This window comes from Furipterus horrens, unplaced genomic scaffold (genome assembly GCF_987537825.1).
Source record: "Furipterus horrens unplaced genomic scaffold, mFurHor1.1.pri manual_scaffold_5, whole genome shotgun sequence".
In the NCBI taxonomy this organism is placed as follows: Eukaryota; Metazoa; Chordata; class Mammalia; order Chiroptera; family Furipteridae; genus Furipterus; species Furipterus horrens.
Window position 1 is genome coordinate 138,880,357 of NW_028327175.1, and position 9,612 is coordinate 138,889,968.

The following is a 9,612-nucleotide window of genomic DNA, read 5'->3' on the forward strand; positions in this document are numbered from 1 at the left end:
GGTTTGGGGTAGAGAGGAATAGGGAGTTGTGTAATAGGTATAGAATTTCTTTTTTATTGTACTACTTTATTGAACTTACTGGGGTACTTTGGTTAATAAAATTATATAGGTTTCAGGTGTACAGTTCTACACTACATCATCTGTATATTGTATTATGTGTTCCCTATCCCAAGTCAAGTCTCCTTCTATCACCATTTATCCCTCTATACCTTCTTCTACCTCCTCTGGCTATAGAGTTTCAATTTTGCAAGGTAAAAACGTTCTGGAGAGTTTTTTCACAACAATGTAAATGTACTTACCACTACTGAGCTGTACACTTAAAAATAGTTAACGTGGTTTTAAAAAGTACAAGAAAGGCTTAGAAGAGCATAAAATGTCTATGTAGGAAGGGCATTGGGCCTGAGAATTGAAGAGTGGGTGGTGAGGGCACTCATAGACAATTCATATGCAAAGAAGGTGGGGATGGGGACCCCTGAGTGGGAAGAGGGCATAGCCAGGGAGTGAGAGTGTGACTGGGGTGGTGACCAGGCGTTGCTGCTGACGACAGTGTGGCGATGCAAAGGTAGCAGAGATTGGACCCTTACTTATTTCGCTGCTACTGTTACTATACCTACAGCTACTAACACAATGGCTGGCACAGGTTAAGTGCTCAATAAATATTTGTTCAATAAATAATCTTAACACAGCAGTGCAGTGCTTTGCAAGTAATGGGTAATCAATAAATATTTAATCATGATATTGCAGTTTAACTTACAAAGGTTATCTAAACTAAAATAGTTAAAAGTTGTTTTAGTTATATTATTATTGTTTTGACATTAGAAAATCTTTTAAGAGTCAGTTAAATTTTAAAGCCACAGTGTTATTATTTTCAGGAGACTCACAATGATATGGTTTGTTACTTGAAAGTTTGTTTTTAAGAAATATCTATGTTGTTCAAAACTGTAATTCCCAGAGGGCCATTCTATATTTTTTCTACTACCTTCAAAATTTTGAATGTAATATTTCATTACAGAAAGTATTTTGGTCATTCAATGGATCTGCATTTTCTCAATAAACTATATTCCTACTGCTCTATGAAGAATAAATGTTTAAGTAAGGAAGTGGCTTATAAAAATCTGTTCTAAATTTCTGCTATATCTCATCACACTTTGCTGTTTGTAAAATTATAGAGAATATGGTGTTTCTGTGAATAGTATAATATCATTACTGCTATCCGAGCTACCATTCCCCAGAGCACGTTGTGGTTTTCATACATCTCCGAACCCTTCTACATGCTGCTTCCTTCATCTAGCATGCCTTCCTCAAACTTGCTTTCTTGTCTCTAACATGGGGATAAATAATAGCATCACCTGTCTCATAAGGTGGTCGTGAAGATCACATGACTTTTAAGCATTTATTAGGTAGAGCACTCTGGACAGTGTTCAGCACATAATGAACATAAGTGTTAGCTGTTATAATTACTCTTCTTTCAAGGCCTTGTTCAAATGTCACCTCGTTGTGAACAGTGATTTGCTGCTATCTCCTATAACTCTTTTGAACATGTTTTATCAAAGATCTGTCCCTTGGTATTATTGTTTTTGTTATGCTTCTTTAGATTCAAAAGATAGAGCATGATATTCTGAATGACTGCTGAATGAATGGAAGACATAACTAGCGATGATGAAAACAGTAATGACCGTCCAAAACAAGTGTCAGTGCTGTTGATTGCTTGATTAAATTAACATTTTCCAAATTTGACAAGAAAATTCTGGCCTAATTGTGTTAACTGTGATTATTTCTTTTCTTTATCTTTGTGCACATCTGTGGTTTCATTAAAAGAAGCAAGGTAAAAATCTCTCCTTCTACCTACAATGTCTGTTTCTCTGAATTCTCTAACATAATTGCTATAGTAGAAATAGCTTCACCAAGTAAATACTTGAATCTTATACCTCTTATGTTTGTTTTATTACGGTCCTCTGATTGCACATTTTTAGGGCGTCCCTGCTGATCTTTTACCAGGTGTAAATCTTAAACATTTTCATCCTGGCCAATATAGAATCGACAGCCCTATTGTCATAGAGCTAGATTATGGCGCTACCTAGCGGTCAATTTTTGGCACATATTTTATTGAAATGGGCTCATGCTCTTCTAGGTTTTAACTTCATCTTTTTTATTTTGGCAATTGTAAAATGCCATTAGAAATCACTAAATATCTTGCTCTCTTTTTTCTAGAATGTCTGGTAAATGTTCTATGTGTGATTTATCCTCCATGCATCTAGTTCAGATTTCTTCAGCAAAAGTGAGAATTTAAAGGTATGCTACAGGGCCTATTATTAAGAAGCCAAAGATACCCTTTACTCCCACAGCAAAACCGGGATCTTGACAGAATGCAGGACAGTAATTTTTTTGGGCCATGCTATGTATGAAAGGATAGGCTACTGGGTGCCCCAACTGAGTCCCCCCATGTCTGGCAAGCTGCCCATGGCAAGTGCACCTTTCCTTTGCACATTCTTCTAAACAATCATTCCCTTTTCCCTCTTTTGAAACTAAACAATTCCCTCAAAAATATGGTTTCAGGCACCAAATAGGAAATAGTATTAAAAAAACGGAAATGTTTTGCTTTACATACTGAAGCCATTTCTTTACATTAAGAAATAGTTTGCATTCAAAGCCCATAACTGAAAAGAAACATGAATCATCAATCACAAGAGGACTTTATAGATAAGAAATAAGCTCTGGCCTGAACAATTGTATGAAACACATACAAGGAGCTTTTGCTGAGTCATTTTTCAGGAAGTAAGCTGTCCAGAAAGATTTCTACAGGAGGAACAATTGACAATATTTTCATATTAATAACCTCCAGTTACTTTATTGTTCTCAGAACTTTGGTTAATGAGTATTTTCCTGTTCAGTTAAAAAAAATTAATCAAAAGACAAAGCCTAATCTGATTTATTTTTGTGTTTTGGGATTTTTTCTTGTGTAAGTGATATTAAATATATTTACGTAACTTGTAAAACATCCTCATTACTGAGCATAATATTAGAAAATATTTTGTTACGAGCTTTTTTTTTTATGTATATGCTATAGTATATGTCAGATACATTCTTTAGAGTGACTCCAAATAATCATTTTGCAGTCAGTTTCCAACAAGGCAGAAGAAATGTTTTCACTTGATGGTTTGGAACTTCTTCTGCCCAATTCTTTCTGAGATTTTTTCTCAGTTACTCCTCAGATAAGGGACAATCAGTATGGGCTCCTGGAGACCAACTTCAAAATTAGGCTGTTCACACAGGGCTCCCCAGAAAATGCTCCAGCAGGACCACAGAGGAAAGACAGGGTCAGTCTGTTCCCTAGAGACTCCCTAGAATACATACTTTTGGGCCCTGTCATGTCCATAGGCAAGGAACCTCTCTCTCTTTTAGCTTTTGAATGAGAGTTTGTCATAAGAGGCTGAAGTCAAGTGCCTATGGAATTGGGGGAGGTAAATTGTGAAGTAAGATCATTGTGTAATTATGATTCCTAATAAATAATTATCAAGCTTGTTGTCTTGATTTAACACAAATATATCCCCCAATACCTCATCTTACCTGCCCCAAATGAAGCCCTGGTGAGAAAGCCTCACTTTGCACACACGATTTAGGTTTCCTTTTGTATTCAGGTGATAAACAAAGTGGTCCCTACTATACAGTCAGGTTCCAGAACTAAATTTGGCTTCTGTGTAGTGTAGCAGTTGCATGCACAGACCCTGGAGTTGCACTGCCTAGGTTCAAATCCAACCTCTGCTACTTATTAGCTATGTGACCCTCGGCAATTTTCTGTGCCTGGAGTTTCCTAATCTACATAATAGAAAAGCTCCTACCTCATATATTTGTTGGAGAGATTAAATTAATTAATGCAAATAAGGCCTTCAGAATAGTGCCAGAAATAAAAAGCACTATAGAAGCTTTTTTTGGTCCTTGTTTAATAATGAACCATTGAGGATAATTTTTAAAAATTCAACTGCTTTATAATTTTGTTATGGTGAGTAGGGTTGTTCTTCTATTTCTTTTCAAATGGACACATGTAGATGTGTCTCTCACACTCAATGGTCAGAGTTTTGAAAATGTCAGTGACTCATTTAAATGTTATAAGATTATTGCCCTGGCTGCTGTGGCTCAGTGGATTGAGCATCGGCCTGCGAGCCAAGTATTGCTGGTTCAATTCCCAGTCAGGGCACATTACTAGGTTGCACATCAGGTCCCCAGTTGGGGGCACGAGTGAGAGGCAACCACACAGTGAAAATAAATAAATAAATAAATAAATAAATAAATAAATGTTATAAGATTACAATATTCATATACTTATAAAGTTGTTTCCTGTGTACTGATCTTTATGTTTTGTTAATTTATTCATTCATCTTTAAAAAGAAACCAATATTCATTAAAGCATTATTTACAATTGCCAAGATATGGAAGCAGCCAGTGTCAATCAGTAGATGGGTGGATAAAACAGCTACAGCACATTTACACAATGGAATACTACTCGGCTGTAAAAAAGAAGAAAATTTTACCCTTTGCAACAGTATGGATGGACCTGTAGAACATTATGCTAAGTGAAATAAGACAGTCGGAGAAAGACAGATACCATATGATTTCACTCATATGTGCAATCTAATGAACAAACTAAACTAACAAGCAAAACAGACTCACAGATGCAGAGCAGATGACAGCTAGTTGTGGGGAGGTTAGGGGGTAAGGGTGTTGAGCAAAAAGGCTAAAGGACTCATGAACATGGACAACAGTGTGGTGATTGCTGGGGGAGGGGATATAGGGACTAAATGGTAATGGAAAAAATACAATAAAGATTAAATTTTTAAAAAAGTAAAAAGAAACCAATATATTTAAGAAGTTAGTATGTCCTAAACCCTTGATAAGTTCACAGGACAGTGGAGAAATTTCTGCTTTATCCCACCTGAACTGAGAGTGGGTGGGGTCTGGCAATGAGGCACCTGCAGTCCACACCTGGGATCGCACATGCACCTGCTGGGAGAATTCACCTCTGGATCTCAGGGTCAGGCTTTGAATGCAGATCAGTCTAAATCTAGAGCTCATAACCACTGTGTGATACTGCCTCCCTGACTCACTGGAGCTTCATAACCTAGGCCCAACCCTTTTTACCTCAATCCTAGAACTTTCCATTCTCCAGGCTCCTGGAGTTTATTTTTGGAAGTGAAGAAAAGAATCAACATTAGAAAAAGAACCTCAAAAGAAAAAAGATCTCATTAAATGCACTTTAGTGGGTTCTTTTGTTTGTTTGTTTGTTTTGTTTTTGTTTTCTGCTTTGACATTTCCTAATCATCATTAAAGAAGGACTGGACTGTGGGAAAAGGGGGAAGCTAAAATTTTCTTTTGATTTTTCATCATATCTCCCTGGTTTCTCTTTCTCAGCCTTCTCAGATTTCTTTTCATTAGTCTGTCCCTTAAATAGTAGTTGCTTTCCAGGAATCTGTCCTCAATTTTTTCTTTTTATGCTAGACTCTAATGAGTTCACCCTCCACTTGTTGGTTGACAAGTCCCAAATTCAGGTCTTCAATTTCTCTTCTCTTCTAATCTCCAAACTTTATTTCTAACAACCTGCACAACATCTCCACCAGAATATCCTGTCCCACTGACATTCAACATGTACAAAACTGAACTCATTAGCTTCTCTCTCTGCCTTAGTCCATTTGGGCTGGAATATCATAGGCTGGGTGGCTTAAACAACAAACATTTATTTCTCATAGTTCCGAAGGCTGGGAAGTCCAAGAACAAGGCATAAGCAGATTCACTGTCTGGTGAGAGCCTGTACCTGGTCCATGAATGGCCGTCTTCTCTCTGTGTCCTCACCTGGTGGAAGGGGCAAGGGAGCTAGCTCTCTGGGGCCTCTTTCACAAGGATGCTAATTTCATTCATGAGGACTGCACCCTCAGGACTTAAACATCTCCCAAAGGCCCCACCTCCAAATACCATCACATTGGGGATTAGATTTCAACATTCAGTCTATAGCAATCTCTTCCCACTTGAAGCCTGTCTCCACTTACACCAAACACCCACTTACTAATAATGATGATATCTCCAATATAGATATTCCTAATCTGCTCTTGCTCTCCAGATCAATCTCTGCCTGTCTCTGATCCATTAGCTCTGGGCCTGATCACCTCTGGGCCTTTGTAGATGCTATTATTTTTGTTTGAAATGTCTTTCCATCTCTCTACCTGGTGAACAAATTTCTATGTATTTTTTAAAAGAATTTATTTATTTTTAGAGAGAGGGGAAGAGAAAGAGAGAAACATCAACATGTGGTTGCCTCTTATGCACCCCCAAATGGGGAACTGGTCCGCAACCAAAGCATGTGCCCTGAATGGGATTCAAACCGGTGACCTTTTGGTTTGCAGGCCAGTGCTCAATCCACTAAGCCACAACAGCCAGGGCTATTTTTTTTTAAGATTCAATACAGATATCTCCCTCCTCAAAGCAACCTTATGTCCTGAACTATACTTCACATAGAACATATTTTAGATAGGGGACATATATATTTTATTTCCAATACTAAGCTATGAATTCTTTGAAGACCACCTCTAGACCTGATTCACCTTTATAGTTCTCAGAGCACTTAGTACAAGACCTCATATATACAACCCCTCAATAAATGTTTGCAAAAATAATCAATTAATTAATGTAGTAAAAAGGAGCCAGTGTATTTTAGGGTGATGAGTTATTTCTTCCTCCACTCATACTTTATCTTCAAATTTCCCATTACCAACAATCACTTTTCTGGATCAGGCACCACTCAGAAATTTTGATGTTGTAAACATTATCTCACAAAATGTTATGGAGTATATTTGGCTCATAAGACCTGACACACTCTGTCCCCTTATAAGGACACCTATCATAAAAACTGAGCAAATGACTAATGTGAATTCCTTCACTTCAAACCCACTATGATAAAAAGAAAAGTTTCCATTTATACTAGGTTTTACAGGGTTATGGTTCAATAGGTGATCTGTATGCTTCCTTTTTACTTCTAAACACATGTGTTCCTTTGTTTCTCAGGAAGCAATTATCATGTAGTCATGGAAATCAACAAGTGCAAAGGAAATGTTGCAGGGGAATATTGAAGCCAACTAACTCAACTCTACAGAAGTTGGTCACATCCTAAAATAATTAAAATACAACCATCCATGCAGAGAGATTTTGTCCCCATAGAATGACAAATAGACCTTTTAGGCACCAACCTAGAGGTTAAGGTACAGTAACTCTTCAGTCAAAGGAATATGGGGGGAGGGTAGCGGCTCAGGCATGGATGTGTATGGAGGATGTGGTATATTATTAAGAGAGGATTAGTCTATATTAGATTATATTATTTAAAAAAATATAACCATCCAAAACCTCATAGATGAAGTGTTAATCAGTGCTTGGTATTTTGACAGTAACTGTACAGTATTTGAAAACATTTCAAAAATTTTAAAGCATTTATAAAATGTAATATATTATCGAGGTGAACGTACAAATATTTATTGAGTGACTTCTATCAGGTAGGCTCATTCACATATATCCCCTCATTTTATCATCTCAAACAGCCCTATGGACAAGCTATTTTTAGTATCTGTACTAAAAAAAACCCAAAAAAAAACAAAAAACTTTGACTTGAAGAGGTTAAATAGCTTGACTAGAGTACAGTGAGAGATAGCACTTGAAGGACATGCTCTTTCCAGCAATCAGAACTTAATTTAAGATGAATGATGTCCAGATCTTATGGCCTGAATTTCAAGAGGGACTCAACACAAAACCACCTCCCAACCAACTTTCCACACTTCTAAAATTCAGCTGCTTCTCTGCTTAAATAGGCCTACAATTCATAGCCTTGGGGTGGATTTGTGATTGGGACGTTTAAGATCTCTCAATAACAGGAAAGATCAAGACTATAAATTGTTTTCTTTAAAGTCATATGTAAGTCATAAACATCACATCAGTAAAATTCTGACACAATGGAAAATCCTATTATTACTTTCTTCTTATAGTGGACTTTGTAATGTCAAAATTGTTGTAGGTTCTGTAAATGATCCAGAAGAAATATGTGACAAAGTGAATCAGCAGGAATTACATTAAGCTTTAAGTCATAGAGAAGAGAGTACAGTAGCCTTTGTTCTTCCATGTAAAAGAGTCCAGATATGGACCAGCACAGTCGAGGGTTAATGTGGCAACTCCACAAAGTCTTGAGACACCCAGCCTGCTTCTGTATTTCTGCTTTTTAGCAAGTGGCTTCTATATATACTCAAGGTCATCTCAGGATACAAAAACACTGCTGGAGCTCTAGCCACTAAGTCCTCAACCTAGGTAGCAGGAAGGAGGGTGGGGGAAAGGCAAAAAGGGTGTGGACCAGCTGTGTGTTCCCTGTACATAGGAGTTTTCCTGGACGTTCTATCCAGAAACGTCTTCTCTTATCTTATTGGTCCGGACTTAGTCACATGGTCAATCTATCCACACATGAGGCTGGGAAGGACAGTCTTTATTTGGTCATAGTATCATTTTGAATGTACTTAAGATTCCATTACTAAGGAGGAATAGAAAGAGTGGGAAAGGCTATGAGGAGAGGTACCTACATTTGCAGCCACCAAAGGTAAAGAGGCACAGGGACAACAGAGCCCAGCCAAAGACCAAAGCCTTCAAAATGGAAGACTAATTGGGTTTGAACCTCCGCTCTGCTATTTACCAGATATAGCAGGAGAAGAAGGATCAGCTAGAAGGTAGTCTAAACCAGAGTGGTATTAATGGAGATAGTAAGAAGTGGTCAGATTCTGAATATATTTTGAACGATTTGTTAATGGATTAGACTGTGGGATGTTAAAGAGTCAAGGGTGATGCCAAGATTTGTTTGTTTATTTCTTTAAGAAACTGGAAGAATGAGGTTGCCACCTACTGGGAAGGGCAACACTATTGGAGGAGCAGCTTTCCGATGAGAGTGGACAATCAGATTCTCAGCTATATCTTTAGACAGCCAAGTGGAGATGTTAAGTTGGAAGTTGGACATATGGTCTGGACACAGGGAACTGGTACAGACTGGAGGTATAAATTTAGAAGTAATTGACATATACATATCCCTGAGACTGGATGAGATCAAGGTAATAAGAGTAGATGGAAAACAGAAAAGATCCTAGAAGTGAATCCAACATAGATCAAAGAAACTAAAAGAACCAAGTGAGAAGAATGAGAAGCAGGTGCTCCCCCTCCTGGGAGGATGCCCACGCCTTTCTTCCCTCTCAGGTGTGCATCTCCTAAACTCTAAGGGACCCGACAAGACTTGCAAAAAGGGGAGCAGTGGGCAGTGGCAGCTCATCTGAGCCAACCCCCTGAACCTGTCTCCAAGGTCTTCTTTTCTCTGACTTCCCAGTGACACAAAGCAGCCTCACCTAGGCTCGTTCTTGTTGCTTCTTCTATCTTAAGCCCTTCCTTGTTTCACTGTCCCCAGATTTAATAAAATACCCTCAAAATCAAAAAAAGAAGAAGAATGAGAAGCAATGAGTTATACAGAAAATCAAGAGTTCCTGGAAACTATGTAAGGGAAATATTTACATGAGAAGGGAGTGACTGTTTCAGATGTTACTGAGGGGTCAA